The following is an 18,355-nucleotide window of genomic DNA, read 5'->3' as shown; positions in this document are numbered from 1 at the left end:
CCTTTGCCACCCAGTGTTTCGCTCAGTTTTAAAGTGCAGATCAGCCAACAACTACTCGCCGTGACTGTATCTAAAGATTGTTGGCAAGATATAAGAAGGTGTTTGAGTTGGGTTTCTAAGTACAGGTGTCTCAGCACTACATCTTTTGCTGTTTTGACTAAAAAGCCGGGGTTGACATGAAATCACAAGTTTGGCGGGAGCTGGGAGTAAGAAAATGAAAAACTGTTATTATTACATAATTACATAATTAAAACAGTATAATGTATAGACAACAACATTTTAGAAGTAATCACATTCTGTTTAAGCAAAGAAAACAAGAAAAAGAACAACATCTTTTAGAATGTCACCACTTCTTGTGATTCATCAGTGTGGATGACCTTAGTGCTAAGATGCCATCGGAAACCAGAAACCCTGCTCTGTGTGCGACTCTCAGTACGAGAGGTCGCTTGTGTGAAGCTGGCAGACGCGACCTGCCGCACCCTCACACATAGCTGGAATACTTAGGACGGGCAAAAGCTACACACAGACATACGCACACACGTACTCGTCGCCTACATGTGTAGTCACATACTAAGAGCCGCCTTGATACCAGCGAGTAGTGCACTGGCCTTGCATACAAACAATTCAGCACTTTACCACAGCTCAGAGTGGGTGCGCAAAACAGGAAACTGTGGTAGTGACCTCAAAGTCATGGATATTTTATGATGTGTTATGAGGTTTAAAGGGGCACTGTGTTGTTTGGAGAAGAAATTCAAACTACGAAGTTTAATATTTATGATATCAATGAGGTAATAATAGTGGTAATAATGGCCGGGTCCGCCACATATAAACAAAGTTAAACAATATGAAACTGAGTTGTCCTTTAAGGTCAGTTTGTTTATTCAGCTTATTCAGTCATGAAAACAAAAATAGTTTGTTTTCATTTAGTTTGTTTAGCTTTAAAAAAAAATAATCAGACAATGAAGATCTTTCTCTTCTCATTAAAATCTCTTCCCTAAAACCACATAGTGCACCTTTAACAGCAAACAACATTTTCACATTGTGTTTGTCACGTTTGATTGTGAACAGCATTGTGTCCAAATGGTTTCTATCATTGTCTGACTATGTGTTGTCTCACTGGAACAAAAGCTCTGGGGTGAGATTTTACTTTAATTTTTTTAACTGTTCACTGTCAGCCTGCTGCTCTCTATTACTAGAGTGCATTTCCCTTTTTGCTTTCAATGGAAGCAATAAGACGGACATCAGATTATGCAATAACCTGTTATAAGGCACTTTATAGATGTGTCTGGACTGGCTATGATGGCAACTCTTTGTGTCCAAGGCACTGCTCATTGTACTAATGTATGTATCTACACTGTACTAATGTATCTCAGTTGGACTAATGCATGGACATAAGATTCATGTATCTACATTAGACAGATTTATCTGCTTTGGAAAACTGCGTTATCTACTAACATTGTTACTGATTGTGCAATGTTAGGAGGGATGCAGTTTTCTTGTCGTGCTGTAAAACTGAATGTTATGGGTAAAGGAAGCATTACACATACACACACACACACAGACACACACTTTCTTCCTTGCTGTGTGCAGATCTATCTGTAAAGAGGGTACATACGAACATCCAAAGTCTTCCTGTAGGGGAAAGCAATATTGTGGAGTCGATCTGTCTGTTAGTATTCTTGTCATAACCGTACCTTTAACCCCGACATACCATAACAAACAGATGGTTTCATGTAGGGATTGTGATGCAAAACTTGTGTGTTTGTGGCCACAGTTTCCACTGTTTTTTTTTTTTTGGTTTTTTTTCTGTGACCCCCGAATGTTTATGTTTTCTACAGTCACGTGTACTAACCCTGTCTTATAGTGTAGTTCTGAGATATTTTTCTTTTAATGTCTAATTCATTACCCTGATGTAAAAACTACTGGCAAAGCATAAAAAAAAATCTCCATCTCAAAATATTGCCAGGAAACCAGATGCAGGTATTCAAGGAGGGTGTATGAGTGATGTTCTGTTTTAATGAAGGCCATGTACATGTATGACGGATCAATCATCGCCACCCGATTTAATGCACGGATGGAGTAAATATGAAGTTATGAAACAGCTGCTTTTATAACCCTGTGGAAATGTACGGGGCTATGAATCCATCAAAAGCATTGACTGTTTAACCTTTTTAAAATATGAGTTTCGTTCTCTGACACAAACCCGTCGGTACATTCTGACCTTCCATTGTTCTCCAAAAAAAATATCCGTCCTGAACCTCATGCGAGTCTCGAGGTCGGCCGGCTGCAGGCAGTGGTCGCTGCAGTATCCAGTGTGCCCAGTACATTGTAGGGTGCTCCTCTGCAGTGGTGCAGTACAGAGCAGTAAATATCATAGGACTGCCACCCAGTGGTAAAAGGCCAACACATCAAATAACACCCCCCCTTGTGGAGGCTGATGAGACATGTCAACATGCACCTAATGCATTTTGATTCAGACTGAAATGACTGCTTCATAAAAAAAAAATAAAAAAAAATGTTTAAAGAAATCTTAAGAGATAAGACTATAATTTTATGTAACTGAGTGATAAAAAAAAACAGTATTACACTTTCCATTGTTAAAACAATATAATATTATAAATAGTGTTGAAGTTGTTGCAAATTGCATTAGATAGGCTAATACTTCTAGTTAAATTGTTTGTAATATACATAATCCAACCCTGTGCACACGAGACATTTCTGTCTACATTTAAAAAAAGGGGTGATGCGTATGTATAAGTTTACACTAAAAGCATACATGCAGCAAATTTGTACGCACATGAATCCTTAATTATGAGTTGCAGATCTCCTCGGTGTTACTCACATTGTTCACAGAAGATAACACAGTGTTAGGACTTCTGATTGACCGCTATGATTCCGTATAGAGTTGGTGTTGCTCTTACTGCCAGAGCGGCTGAAACTCACACTGCCAATCCAAGAGTCTCATGTCTGCTGTCGTTACAACACTATTACGGTGGCACACAGCTCACTTCGTACACTTGCGCTACAAAAAAACGCGTCGTATTGCCATCCTGTATTAATGGAATCACAGTACTACATCGCGGATGATATTGCTCCATACTACTTATGTGTTTCTAGCAGCTGAGACTCACACTGCCAAGCCAAGTGTCTGACTTCTGCTCTCCGCTTCCCACATTCCACACAGATCAGACAACCAGACCACTGAGCTACTGGTGTAGTTGAGCAGAGAGGTTCAGTTTACTGCAAACCTGACCCACGGGGAATGGTAACCCGAAAAAGACGAACTAGGAGCAAACTGTGGCATTTCCTTGTGAAAATTATCACACCGTAGACACTGACACCAAACTACAGTGCATTATTGTGACCTGTTGTGTGTCAATATTCTATAACACGTCTATCAAACTGCCACCTAGAACACTTTTAAATAGTTTGTATAAAAGACAAAAGCTAGCTAGCTAGAAATTTGAAGTATAAGCACTGACCGTAACCACATGTTCTCACTGCACTCCTGCATTTTAAACAATTTCAATTTCATGTTTTTTATGTATCCAGCAGCTGTAAATGTAATTCTGTCGTAATCACAAATAACAAATTCATATCAACACATTTTATCTTAAGGGACCCCAAGTCCACACACGTCAAACAAAATGCGGTATTTTATAGTAAGTCAAAAAATTGCAGCCGATTGCTATGTTTTGCTTCCATCAGCACACTCCATTCAACACACTCACACTCACACACACACATACGCACACAAACACAAACACAAATCTGCGAGCCCAGGTTTCCTGGATCAACCTTCCTCTGAATGTTCAGCTGTTCGTCTGTATTTGTGATCATGTTGCTCATGCTCCCTTCATGACTATGCACCTCAAACTTTTGACTTGTTAAAAAAAAAAAATACATACCTGAAAATAAAATGTACATTGAAATTCCCAGAACGTTGTTGAGTCTCATTGTGCCTTCAGAGAATTCTCCTTCGCTTCATTCGGGTCAACTGCTGATAATGTGCATCACTCAGTTTGGGAGACAGTGTCACAGATACCCACTGCAGGCCTGATGATAGGTCAAAACATTATTCAACATGAACAAAGGGCTTTCTGAAGGACACTTGTACAAATTCTGGCACAAAAGAGCCAATGGGTGAGAAAGTTGGGCCATGATTTTTTTTTGGCATGCGGCTGATCAGCATGTAATCCTAAATTAAGGAATGGGCCATATGGTTACAGATTATTGTTAACCTGCTCCATACAGCCATCTAGTGGAGGTTTTGAATACATTCACAATGTTGTTTTTCTGCCTATAGAATCTGGACTGCAGTGCAGACAGCTGAATGTTGGTCTGCACATGCTTATATATTTTATCAGATGTGATATTTGGCTGCGCAAACTCCAAAATCAGTTTTTTCCTCACTTATGGTGAAGTAGAGGTGATTGTTATTACCATGAACAGATAAAGAAATACTTTGCCTTTACATAAGATGGCAAGCTAGGTGACTTTGTGGTTTAATTTTCTGCTAGTATGAGCACAAGTTACTGTTACATTATCATAGCATATATCATCTTAATAATTGTCAGGTGACAACCACACTCAACAGGTTCCAAGATTGCTAATCTGACTGTAAACCAGTGTGAGAATGTCTTGGCACAAATATCCACCATGCGTTGTTTGGATATCTGCTGGCTACACCGGAAACCCTGAAACATTGTCCGGTGTCTACCATAGTCAATGAAGTTTGAAGTTTATTCAGAAGTGTGCATTTCAACCGTTGGCATTCAGGGTGCACTGAGTGGTGAGCTGGCAGCTTCAGCAGATGGTACAATTTCACAGGAGCTTTATCAATGAAGTTCAGCCATTAACAGATAGGACAAGGAGGTATCCGGTCTGCTGGTGCTGGCAGTTCCCAGCAACAGTTCTTTGTCTCAGGTATACATAAATAGATTGTTGGTAAAGTACTAAACACATATTGCCATATATGTACTCAAGCATTTAGTTTTTTTTTTACATGTGAATCATGAACAGAGAACAACAACGTGACTGTGAAGTTTATCCACTTACCTCTGTAGCCTGATGAACACCTCAATATCGTATAAACTAGAAATCATACAGGCTTTCTTCTTTTTTTTTTTTTTTCTTTTTTTTTAAGTCTGTTTGCGCTGTTTCACTTCCATGTTGCTGTGCTCTTTCCCAGCCCTGATTTTCCCTCCACACTTGCCCTGCATCAAGTCACGTAAGCCCTGCCCTTGTTCTTCTACCTGCTCCTCCTCCCTACTCATCTGTTCCTTATCCCCTCTTCAGACCCTCATTAAATCTATCAGTCTCAGGCCCGGTCCACATATATTCGGGTGTTCCTGGAAATGAAGATTTAGCTTTTATCTTTTGGCCTTCCGTACACACATAAATGGTGCTTTAGGTCACTGAAAATGATCCTTTTGACAAACTCAGTCTAAGGTGAAGATATTCAGAAACTCTGATGTCAGTGTTTACGTCCACATAATTGGTAAATGTGAACTTGGCGTATGTGTTATGATATTGGAGTATTTGAGTTTGTACCATGATTGGATATTATATTGATTAACGTTATATTTAGAAAAACACTAACTGATAACAATATTACAATGATAGAAAAGAGACAAAGACAGCTACTTACAGTGTTTTGCTCACAGAATGAAAGAAGATTCAGATAGGGACAGACTTTATTTCATAGTATTGTCTGTGACTAACGCCCAACTGGAGTTTACTATCTGCTTCCTGTTTACACCAGCAAACACATGTGTGCCCTGTGTACATAAATGCAATGAGATATGGGTTTTCAGGTGTGCTGTAACATCGAGATTATTTTCAAAATGGTCCAGATGTGTGGACAAGGCTGCAGCCAATCCTTCCCTGCCTGTCAGTTTGTCTTTGTTAACCATGTTGGTCCAGTGACATTTGAAGTCGTACCTTCTGTCTGTTGTTTTTGCCCTGACAGCTTTTTCCATACGTGAGCCTGTCCTTATGTTGTTGTCCAGTTTGTTGCACTAAAATCTGGCTACTCATGTACTTAGCCTGTGTTTCCTCACCAGAATCCTTTCCAAAGCACCTCAAACCATTGACTTGAAAATAAGTTTTATTTGAAACAATATAAAAGCTGAATGTATATCGATATAAGTATGATATTCTGCTTGTGTGCTCAATGTTTGAAAGGTCTACTGCTTGTGTGCTAGTTACAACAATACAGATATGCAAGGATGCCCATAAAAAGTAGCAGCAGTGTAGAGTTTAGCCTAATATGCCACCTTGCTACTGACCGATCCTAACTTCTTGTCTGTCTGTTGTCTGCTAAAGAGGAGCTGGCAATGCTAACATTGCTGTAACACATAGGTGTGTCCTACAAGGCTCCCATACGATGTCTATATATAAACAGGAAGTTGAATGCATTTGGAGCTCAAAAAGCAGCAATGTTTTGGAACTCGTACCACCATTAACTTGTCACATCAGATGGAGGCAAAATCAGAGGAGCATTGACATAGCGAGCATCACATGAGGCACCCAGTGTTCCCGTTTCATGAGTCACCCCGTTAAACTCTAGCCAAGTGCTTCTGTGGTTATCACTGAGCTGGGAGCTGCGCGTTCAGCCCAGACAAAACATGTGCTGTGTTCATGAATGCAAATCTGTGTTCAGTGTTTCATTACGTTAGAACATTCCTCTCTGATTTAAACTTTGGAACCTCAGTTTGAGGCACATGTCACACGCAGTCCGAACACCCATTTGCATTTTGAACGCTGCACGTTGCTACAGAATACATTGAAAACAGGAAGAGAGCAATTTGATCTTCCTGTGAAAGTCTGTCTCCAATACATTTTACACCTGTTCTTCTTTGGAGCCTGACCATTGTGGGGAATTCCAATCAGGAGACTAATCCAGTACATGATGTTCACTTATGTAGCCCTGTATAAAATCATTTAGGTTACAGTGTATAAAATTCATCTCCAAGTATAATCAAATGTTGTATTAAAAAGAGGAGGTTCATAATATTAAAAAACTAATGGTTAAAATATGTGCTGGATAAAAAGTGTAAATATAATATATACAGTTCAATAAATTAGAGCATTTACAGTTAAAAGATTTTCTTCTTAAAAAGTTCATAGAGATCATAGACAGTAATGAGGAGAGATGAAGTAGCAGTGTAGATTAGTGTGTAATCTTACTTGTTACCTGTTTTATGTCAATCGTTTCATTCCCGTGTTTCTTTTGGTTGTTATCAAACTCACAAGCCAATCAGAGTAAATTCACTGTGTAAGAGGCGGGACTAGTGGCGCAGGTTAGTTTGGCGCGTAGTGCGCATGCGACAGGAGAGACGGAGACGCAAAGACGGAGGCGTCCTGTTGTGGAGAGCATTGAAGTTTTATCGTGGAGGTCGACTACTCGTTGTCCTGATACAAACTTCTGTGTGACTTGCAACAGGTATGAATATGATGTGTATGCCTGTATTTTGTGCTATATCTAACTGTTATAGTGTAGAGCAGGGGTCACCAACTACATTTGTCGGAGGGCCAGAATTTTACTGGACACTCACCTTGGGGGCCGGACCCCCAAAAAATTGAAATAAAAATATAATTTTGGCATAAAATTATCACTTAATGTTTATTTGTTTATATTTTTTCATTTCATTACAAAACTGAAGGCATTTTTAGCCTTTATGAGTCAGGCTCCTACACTTGTACCACAGTCAACCACCAGGAGTGATAGAGATACTTTGTCTCAATTCAAGTAAACTTTATTTATAGAGCACTTGAAAAACAAACAGATGAAACAAAGTATCGATATAGGGCTGTCGTCCCTGGCTTCAGCGCTAATACAGTTTCAGTTAGTGGAAGGAAAAGGCCTCTTAACACAGGTAGGCTAAAATGGCACTCTCAAAGGCCATGAAACGAAAAGTTGACGCGGAAAACAGATCCTTTAATGACGAATGGACTGAAAAGTACGCATTTATCATGCCAACCTTCAGAAATCCGTTACCTGTGTGCCTCATTTGCAACGAAACTGTTGCTGTTGCAAAAGAATATAATCTGCGCCGTCACCACAACACTAAACACACAAATTTCAAGGATTCATATCCTGAGCAGTCAGAGGCCCGAAAGAGAAAAATTGCCACATTGAAATCTGCGTACTCCTGTGCAAGTGGCATTATTACTCGAGCTTTAACTGATCAAGAGAGAGCAACGTGTGCATCAATGCAGGCTGCCTGGGTGCTTTGCAAACATAATCGACCTTTCACAGAAAGTGAGGTTTTCAAGGAGTGCATGGTCACAGTTCTGGAGGAACTTGCCCCCGACAAATCCATGGACAGAATTATTGCAGCTGTCAAACAAATACCTCTCTCTGCTTCAACTGCCGCGCGTCGTGTACACGTCTTGGCAGAGCATGTCCAGCAAGTTGTCATTGAAGGGATCAAGGAAGCCAAATACATTTCGTTGGCCATTGATGAATCCACGGACAATACGGATATCTCACAGTTGTGCGTTTTTGTCAGATTCTTTGATGGCAAAGATTTCCGAGAGGAGCTGCTGGCATTGCTTCCGCTGGAGGACAACACCACTGCTGACATCATCTTCGGAAAACTGGAGGATTTTTTTAAAAGTCATGGATTGTCCTTTGATAAAATCAACCTGATAGTGACAGATGGAGCACCTGCTATGATTGGCAAAAACAAGGGTCTGGTGAGCAGAATAAAGACTGTCGCTCCTAAAACTAACGCGCTTCACTGCATTATCCATCAAAGTGTGCTGTGCGCAAAGCTAAGTGGGGAGCTCAAAGAGGTGATGGAGAAAACAATGAAAATTATCAACCACATCAGAGGAACCTCAAGCACACAGCATCGCCTGTTCCGCAAATTTGTGCTCGAATCCGAGGCTTCTCATGATGACCTGTTACTCCACAATGACGTGCGCTGGCTCAGTAAGGGCAAAGCACTGGAGCGCTTCGTTGAACTCAGTGCCCAGGTAGTGGAGTTTTTGAAACAAAGCAAAGCAAAAGCGGCAGCTGACCATCTCCGCACCATGCAGGACAGCGAATATATGTCCAACGTTGCATTTTTGACAGACATTTTCTCGCATTTGAATGCACTTAATCTCCAGCTGCAAGGAAAAGAGAAATCAGTGGTGGATCTGGTGGAAAAACTCGATGCGTTTGGGAACAAACTTGACCTTTTTAACGCAGATTTGTTGTCGGGGAGGCTGTTGCATTTCAGCACACTGAAGAAGGTGGGACAAAGCCACGTAACAGACAGGATGAAGAAATTCATCACACAATTAAAAGACAACTTCTCCTCCAGGTTCGATGACTTTTTAATTCCCAGGGATGTCATTGGATTTGTGCGTGATCCTTTCAGCATCAACCCAAGTGGAGAATTCTCCACAAACGCAGTGAAAATGATGTCTTTGGACGAAGCGGCCATTCAGAGCGAGCTGGCTGAAATCCAGGCCGCCGGGGACCTGAAGGCTGCTCTCCGTGGTGCTGAAAACCTGGGCGCATTTTGGTTGTCCTGTCCCGAGGAGTATGGTACATTGAAGACGCTGGCTATGTATGTGCTCACCATGTTCGGTTCGACGTACACCTGTGAGGCTGCGTTCTCCAAAATGAACAACATAAAAACACATGAGAGGAACCGGCTGTCACACCAGTCCTTGGAGGACTCTTTGCGCATAAGTCTGACAGCGGCCAAGCCTGATGTAAAAAAGTTGGTGTCAGAGGGGAAATGTAATTTTAGCCATTGAGCAGTGTGAGTAACCTATTTCAGCCTTGTGATTTGAAATCGCTATAGCCCACTTAACGTTTTATTTGATGTGCAAACATTATTTGTAACCTGTTTTTGTTCGGATACCAGGTTAGTATTTATTTACCATGCTATTTTAAGTTATGCCAGCCAGTTGGTTTTCTCTCCTTTTTTTGTACGGAGAAGTCTGGTTTGAAGTTTGTTGAGACTTTGAAATAAAAACCAAACGTTAAGTAGGGGGCATAAGGAAAAGTTATGTGTGGAAAATAACAAGAACTGTGTGAAACAATAAATGTAAAAAAAAAAAAAAAAGTGGAGCGAGTTTGTCCTCATTTCGGAATAAAGCCTAAATAGAGTCATAATTGGTGGGGATTACTGATAGTTAAGAGTCTCAGTCGTTGTTGCTATTTTCAGTTGCTTTAATAGTGTGGACCACATGATATATTCTCCTCTTTTTTTTTTCTCCTCACAATTTTCGAATCCAGTCGCGGGCCGGATTGAACGGTTCGGCGGGCCGGATTCGGCCCGCGGGCCGCCAGTTGATGATCACTGGTGTAGAGAGACTGTGACGCGGGGCTTACGCTGTGTAACGTGGCTAGCGACGTGCTAGCTAGCGGCAGCAGTGCAGTGCTAATGTGCAAGTGTATCATAGTTTTAGCATTAAGATGTTTCTGAAGCTAAAGCGAACTAATGCTAATTCAGCAAGAGATGGCGTTTGATATTGTGGCTCAATTTTATGATAATATGCCTAAAGGAGGTTGAAGTTGGAGAAGGAGAGATGTCGAGATGGGTTTCCTCCTCCAAGTGTATACAGCAAAACTTTTTTGTTTTGAGACTTAACAGAGAAGTCACAATTTTAAAGAAGCTGTAAATGTTATTTATTCTTTTGCCATTTATTTCATTAAGGAAATATTTTCCCATTTACACTTTATTTCATTTTGTATAAATAAATACCTGTGAGGGTTTTCTGTGTTTAAAATACAGTTGTGGTGGTCATTATTAAAGTAACATAATGATTTTCTCTCTAACTACATGGGACCTGGGTTACACTTACACTGTTGAAGTCATGTAGGAGCAGCTGTAGCTCCGTAGGTAGAGTGGGTTCAGAGGGTTGCTGGTTTGAATCACAGGCTCTCCTGGCTGCAGCTTATCAAGTAATTTTCCAACCAGTCCAAATGGCTGAATTCCCATATCATTGGACATCTGTACAGGACGTAGCTGGTATTTAAGCACTCTTAGCTGCACTTTAATTGCACAGCTAATCTCCCCTCTATTGGGTCATACTGTGGAGTTCCCTTTGAACTGCTTTGCTTGGCAGTCTTGACACTGAGCAACATGAAGTGAAGCCAAATAATATTCAAAGTATGTCATAGGCCTTTGGTCAGGCAAGTGGTCTCATGCAAGTGTTTTAGTTGAATTCATTTAACTATAGCTTCCATTTGGCAGATTTGTTAAGTAAGCCTTCATGTTAAAAACTGATGCAAATCTGTATGACCCTTATAACTTACTGTGTGTGTGTCATTTCCACAACACGATGAGATCCATTACTATTGCAGTGTCTTTCCTCAAAGATGTAGCTTGTATCTGTGTGTCACAGTGTGCAAGCAAGGAATGGAAAAGGTGGGACTCGGGTGCAAAGGTGAAGTTATCGAAGTCCCAAAAAAGTCGCCAGGCTTACAGGATGGTGAGGCAGGTAAGGGTCATTACCAGGGAAGGCGGGCCAATCAGGCAAACAAGTTTTTGATAATCAAAGGTAAAAAAAATAAAAAAATAAAAAAATGGCATGGTCCAAGAAAAAAACAAAAGGCGACCAGAGACACAGACTGAATACAAAAGGAAGGGAAAGAAGGCTACTGAGGGTCAGGTGAAACTAATCAGCAGTCACAAAGGTGAGAATGGCAAAATATTTCAGAATAAAGCAGGAAAGAAGAATGACTCCAAACAGAAGTGCTTGATGAGCCAGTGAGAAGGGGGATGCTCAAGTTGCCCACAAAGCAACCAGCCCCCTCCCGATAGCCCCGATGGCCGATTCAGCTTTGTCAGGTCTATGCTGGCATGTGTGCAGCCCGGGATACTTTCACTTCTCTCTCATTTCGATGCGTCACACAAATTAAGCACTTCGAGCGCCGCAGAGAACAGCAGGCAGGCAATAAATGGAAGGTAAGCATCACATGGTGCCCCCCGGCAGTTTATTTTCTCACATTATGAATCACACAGAGAACCTAATGTGGAGAATGCAGAGAAGAGTAACTACAGCTTGAGAAGTGCCACAGGTCAGTTCCTTCTATGTGTTGTTGGCTTCTACCAAGAGGTAAGTAAGAAAAATGTTAAGATTGTGCATGGATCCCGTTTAAATGGGTCTGATTATCTTATCAAAATAAATATTTTCTTGTACTCACCCACGTGGTTGAAATAAATGTACTTTAAACCTAGTTTGTGTTTGATGTCAGTGTGAAACAACTCTAACTTGCACTCCCTGCGACGCGTGTCACGTCAGAAGTGACAGCTGATGTAAGGTTTCAGGGGAGAGTGATTTTTTAATCAGATCTTAGGGTTTTCCCTTTGAACAAGTTTGTGGGGAGTTCATGATAGTTTGAGTTCATGTGGGACAGCATCTGCTTTGTGCTTCGCTCTCAGTTTAATGGACAGAGGAGTGCTCGCGGTGCAGAAATGACAGGAGCAAGGGACAAGCATGATTGCAAATATCTGAGGATTCAACTTGCAGCAGGAGCGATAAAGATCATTTTGCACTGGGGCAACCTTTGAATTCATGGAGCCAATTGCTTTAATCTGGATTAAGGAACTTAAATTGCAAAGATATATAGAATCAGATCCTGACTTTTGAGAAGCTGGACAAGAGACAGTTCGATACTTGATAACTCAGTTAACTGGGTGATTGAGTTAAATGGTTCGCCATTAGCTGATCAATTTTTGAGCATGTTATAGAGAAAGCACAGGTGTTACTACTAGCATCAGTGATGGCTCCGTTCCAGTCAAGCCTTCCAGTAAGTAACGCACCAACATAAACACTACCAGGACCCTGCAACTGAAGCAGCGGAAAGGAACTCAGCCATCGTTAATTATATTATTTCCGCCTGTTTTTTTCCTGTTGTGCCATGTCAAAATGTCTTCTGCCAAAAAAAAAGGCATATTGATTTATTGTTTCAGATCTGAAGTCTACATTGCAGTGCTGGAAAAAATGTTCATACAGAGCAATTTGGAAATCGATCCGCGTGTTTCAAGTTTAGAGGAAGTGAGCCGTAAAGCAGACAGCTGCAGACAACTGTCCGGGTTATTGATCGCTTGCTTCTCTGTGTCCCATCCATCTGTATGTTCTCTTAATTGCCTCACAACCGGGAAGTTGACAAGGATTCCACTGTCTGCCATTACTGGAAACAGAGATAAATAAAACCTGATCGACTGTCCCATTGATTACTCATCACATCTCCGTCGACGGGACTGGTTGCAAGGGGAGCATCAGTTGAAATTAATGGGGATGAGTTTGTACCTGTGTGTGCGTGAGAATGTGTGTGTGTGTAAGAAGTGCCTCCCATCAAGCAGTCCTCAGAGATAAATATGTCCGCGGTCAACACCAACCCTATCAATACTACTTCCACAAATTGTCTGAGGAGCGCATTGTAATCTGTCTGCCATGCTGGAAACTGAGTCTACAAGCGGTTGTTAAAATGCACTTTGCCTCTGTACAAGCCGGGCCAGGCCGTCAATCAGTCACGCGTCAACCTTTGGCTTTTAAGTTCGTTCACTTGATCTGCACCAAGTCTGTAAATGATGACACCCACAGTAAGTTAAGACCTGTGTTTCCTGTAACCTAGGCTGTATATATATCAACGTCGCCGTGTGGCTGCAGGATTTCCTGAGATTAGATATTTGTTGATTTTTGACAGGACAGCTGGGATTGATCCGGATGCCGCTTGGCTACACACTCAGCGGCACGTCAACAACTGTCCCAACTAAAGAGATTTGGATTGACGAGTTCAAAGAAAAGGGACAGAGAGCTGAGATAAAGGAGGGGAACAAACAATCCAAATATTCAAACCCACGCTGAGAGACTGGCACCATGAGGTCCAGAGGCGCAGGACACTGGCCCCAAGTGGATCCAAACTGTCCCAAGTAAAGATCTCACAGTACATGCAGCTCTCCACTAGAGGGCGGTGTAGTATAACATATAGTCAACACGCTGGTCCTACACTGACTCGACCTCTTGCAGTATATCGGAGAGCAAGCAGGCACAGAACCATATCGCATTTTGTGGTCTTAGTGCGTCACGTCTGGGGACCTTTTAACACTTTTTTATTATTTTGAGACGTGCTAATAAAATTCATGTTAATGTTATGTGAGTCGCCTCTGTTGGTAAATTACAGTCAGTTTGCGTCGTGTTATTCAATCCCGACAAAATAAAATCCACATATTCCCTCAGAGGAAGGCGGCCTGCACCGCAGCGCACTCATCTCACGAGTACAGATTTTGGCCGAGCAAATAAGTCGGCGGAATTCCTTTTTTATTTCATTAGAATAATGAGGTGTTGATTAAAGTAAAATAAAATAAACTACAGCACCGTTTAATGTCTACCTCACATACTTTGGACTAGCAAAAATGATTTAATTGTGACAAAAAATCTAAACAAATGATCTGACAGAAAACACAAGATTGCTTTATCAGGCCAGCTCCTTTAGATTGTCTCACGCTTTAAACGTTTTTATATTGTCACATTGTCACATTGTGCATATACAATACATCTGCCTTCAGACATGTTTTGTTATGCATCGGATGCAGGTTATATTAATTTACATTGTTTATTTGGTTTTCAGCACATTCTCAAGACATTATCCGATATTCAGTTAGAATTTTTTTTATTAAATATTATTTAGGCCCACATGCTGTCACATACAGCACCAAAATATATCCAGTGAAAAAAAGTTAGTAAATGTTAGAAATGCCTCCTCTTTTTCCTTTTGTTGTCTGCATTTATTATTATTATTATTATTATTATTATTATTATTATTATTATTATTATTATTATTATTGTTGCTGTTGTTGTTGCTGTAAGTGGGGATAAGATCAGCTCCTCAGCCCTGTGAGGAGGGATTACTTTCTGTTTCAGAGTATTTTTTCAGTGCATTAGCTCTTCATTGGAAGCTTTCAGTGCGTTTGATTGGGTCGATAATTCTCCACACAGGGGCAGCAGGCAGGCGGGCACGCACCGGGCCAAATACATCTTTGCATGCTTTACTGTAACAAAAAAAAGAAAGAAAGAAAGAAAGAAAGAAAGAAAAGAAGGGAAATCTTTTTACAGTATTATATTCACTGGACAAGCGTGAGAAAAATATTTTTCATAGAAATATATATATAAAAAAAAAAAGCATGACACGTGTTCCTCACGTGTATGTAATTTAGCAGGCCGGCGGTATGGAACAGCAGTAATGGTCAAGAAGAAATGTGGGCCCGCACTGTGAGAATGTGGCTGTTCTTTATTAGGGAGTTTATGGCTGTCTGATGCTGCTTATTCAGACCAGATTTTAATTTTTAATATGAGTTTTCCACTTATATAACGATATATTATTATTATTATTATTATTATTATTATTATTATTATTATTATTATTATTATTATTATATTGTCTAAAAAGAAAGATCACTGGATAACTGATGTGATGTCTGTTATTCTTAATAATTGCGGGCTAACCCACCTGAACATCAGCCCCCCTCATATTCCCGTCTTTTATTCCCTGTCTCTACACACAGGTTGGGTCGGACAGATCAGTGATAAATATCCCTGTTGATCACTTGATTGATTACCTTGCTCAAAGGTCACGCGGGCGCTGGTAATTTCCTTGCGCCGGAGGCTCCCTTTTCACTTTTAGTCTGCCTCGACTGGCCCCCAACACACATCATGTTATTCTTTAACCCCTTAATAACCGAACACCGCTACTGTAATACAGTGCTTTTTTTTAAATTATTATTATTTTTTTACAAAAGCCAAAACAGTCCGCCGCTTTAGACAATACAGAATTAGACAAAGTTGTTTAGCTGCTGTTTTTGTTTTGTCTTGTTTTGTTTTTTTATTTTTGCGTGTGAGCTCAACGCACGGCGAGAAGAGTGGCGCGGTCTTTTAGTTTACACTCGCCACCGTGGGGGTCCCGAACCCAATTAATTTCTAATAATTACAATCCACGGGGCTGTGGGGATCCGCGCGCCGCTCCGCCCTGCCACCGGGTTCAGCGTATCATAATAAAATATGTATTGAGAGAGTGCTCGAGAGAAGCGAGAGGAGACGAGGGGAGAGGAGAAGTGAGTTATTGCGGTGAATGAAAACTGTTTCCATTTAGGCTAATTGAGCGCGCCGCCCGAAGCTCTCTCTCTCCATCTCTCTCTCTCTCTCTCTCTCCCTCTGTATGTGTGCGTGCGCGCCACCTTCTCAAGGCGCAACCCACTTAATAGCACCATTATGTCATTACAGTGGAGGTAGAGTGAGGCACGACCACAATAAAGTATCAGTGTTAACCTCTCCGAGGGATAGAGATGCAGAGGTGTCCGGATTTAGTTCAGTCAGTTTTAAAACACAAAACTACATCTTTACTTTCTTATTCTATTTTATCTTATTTTTTTTATTTCATTTTTGTATTGAATTAGATAAAAGAAAAGGACTGTCTGAATAAGGTGACATAAATATTTCTGGTGTGTTGCGTGTGTGTGTGTTTGTGCGCGCGCGCCTCGGCCATGTGGCACGCCCCGGTGTGTTTGCCCGGGGCAGGGCCGGAGGTGTCCTCTCCTCTCCCCTCGTCGCACGGACACATGATGTCACGGCTTCAGTCAGCTTCGACACACTTCGGGAATCGATGGCTCGAGTTCACAACCCACCCAAGAGTTCACCTGCGAGGTCAGCATGATCTCATGCGGATCTAATTAATTGCCAATTACTTTAATTATACGCCGTGTGTATTTGGGGACGGATGGGAAAAACACCTCTGTGATATCGAGCCTGGATGCGCTTCTATTCTGTTTTTGTGTTATTTTTTTTTTTCTTCTTCTTTTTTTTTTTTTTTTTTAATCCAGCAATGAAATTCTAACAAATCCCCAATATGCTGTTTCTTTTTTTTTTTTTTTCTACCCGGCTGGTACTCCATTTTTCTGATATATGACTCAGTATCTAAATATGCCTCTATAAAATGTTTATGTGATAACAGCAGACATGCAGTGATTTTATTGACTTTTAGTGCCTGGATGGCATGCATTTATGAGTGTGGCCTTTTCTTTTTTCTTCCTTAAAATCCACAGCGAGTTTGGGGAGAAAAAAAAAAAATGAATACATAAAATAACTCGACTCAAACATTTATTCCACCGGCTGGAACGAAGGTCTGGACAAAAGTTCCCTTTTTTCTTTCTCTCCTTCTTGATAGAGCTCCTTCCAAGTGAAATCAAGTGAAAACATCCCTTTTCGAGCCTTCAGCAATTACCGAGCGATGAAATTTACACAGCGCAACAGAAACGTCTCAAACGGACATTAATACTAAGCACTTAACATATTAATAATTGTCAGCACAAAGAGAGAGAGAGAGAGAGAGAGGTTTCTTTTTTTTTTTGTTCTCCCTCTCTGGGCACTCTCATATTAGAGCTGTCAGTCGGGTGCCCAAGCGGGGGAGAGAGCGAGAGGGAGAAGAGGGAGAGAGGGATGGATGGGTGGGGGGCGAAGGGGGAGGGGGACGTTTTTCATTCATTTTCCACTGCTCAGAAAAAAAAAAAAAACACAATTAAAATATATAAAATCTTTAATGGCCATATCCAGCTCTGGTAATTTGGGCGAGCATTGATTAATGTGTGTTCATTTAAAGAGAGGAGATGGAGAATAAAGGATCGTTAGGATGAACGTCCCCGGCTCTCTGGACAGCCCGGGTGCCCACACCGACTGCACTGCAAAAAGTATCCACCTTTAACGAAAGCTCTCTCACATCCCACTGAAAAGTTTTGTCTCTTAAAAAAAAAAAAAACAAACAAAAAAAACTCGACTTTAGCATTTTTGCTTTTAACTCTTTTTTTTTTTTTTTACTAAAGTTTTTTCAGACTTGTTCCTGCCTTGTTTGAAAATACGAAAAAATAGTACATGAAAAAAAACAGTCACTTGTTTGGAGTTCAGCCCTGGAACAAGTCAAGCTGCAGCGGGCGCATCTCAATTACAAAGTTTCCTCACGTGTTAAACAAACAGCACCGCTCAGTCCGAGACCCGGCCCCCCCCCCCCCCCCCCCCCCCCCAAAACTAAACGCTCCGCCGGACATTTTTTGCAGTGTGCTCCGCTTTTTCCCTCACTCTGCGCTCGTTTTGGAGAAAAACTCTTGACACCGAGACGAGATGTCCGCGATTCACGCATCTTGACCAGATCAGCTTCAACTCCAAAGTGATATATCGCCCCAAACTTTTTTCTTTTCTTTTTTTTTTTTTTTTTCTAGCACTTGCTGCCGGCAGATTTCGGTGTGTGTGTGTGTGTGTGTGTGTGTGTGTGTGTGTGTGTGTGTGTGTGTGTGCGCGCGGAGTTGTTGGTGGTGTTGGTGGTGGTGGTGGTGGGGAACTGTGCGCATGTGCG

General features: G+C 41.2%; 1 long non-coding RNA gene across 2 annotated transcripts; it reads left to right on the top strand.

Moving 5' to 3' along the window:
• The first annotated feature begins 7,341 nt into the window (after window positions 1–7,341).
• Window positions 7,342–14,090, top strand: LOC119030775. Of its 2 annotated transcripts, XR_005078415.1 has the most exons (4): window positions 7,342–7,447; window positions 11,356–11,451; window positions 11,976–12,031; window positions 13,664–14,090. It is a non-coding gene; the product is annotated as an uncharacterized LOC119030775 (long non-coding RNA). The 2 variants fall into 2 exon arrangements; XR_005078412.1 differs by lacking the exon at window positions 11,356–11,451 and having other exon boundaries at window positions 7,350–7,447.
• Window positions 14,091–18,355: the final 4,265 nt, after the last annotated feature.

Source organism: Acanthopagrus latus, chromosome 2 (genome assembly GCF_904848185.1).
Source record: "Acanthopagrus latus isolate v.2019 chromosome 2, fAcaLat1.1, whole genome shotgun sequence".
NCBI classification, from domain to species: Eukaryota; Metazoa; Chordata; class Actinopteri; order Spariformes; family Sparidae; genus Acanthopagrus; species Acanthopagrus latus.
This window is presented reverse-complemented; position numbering and strand designations above follow the sequence as displayed.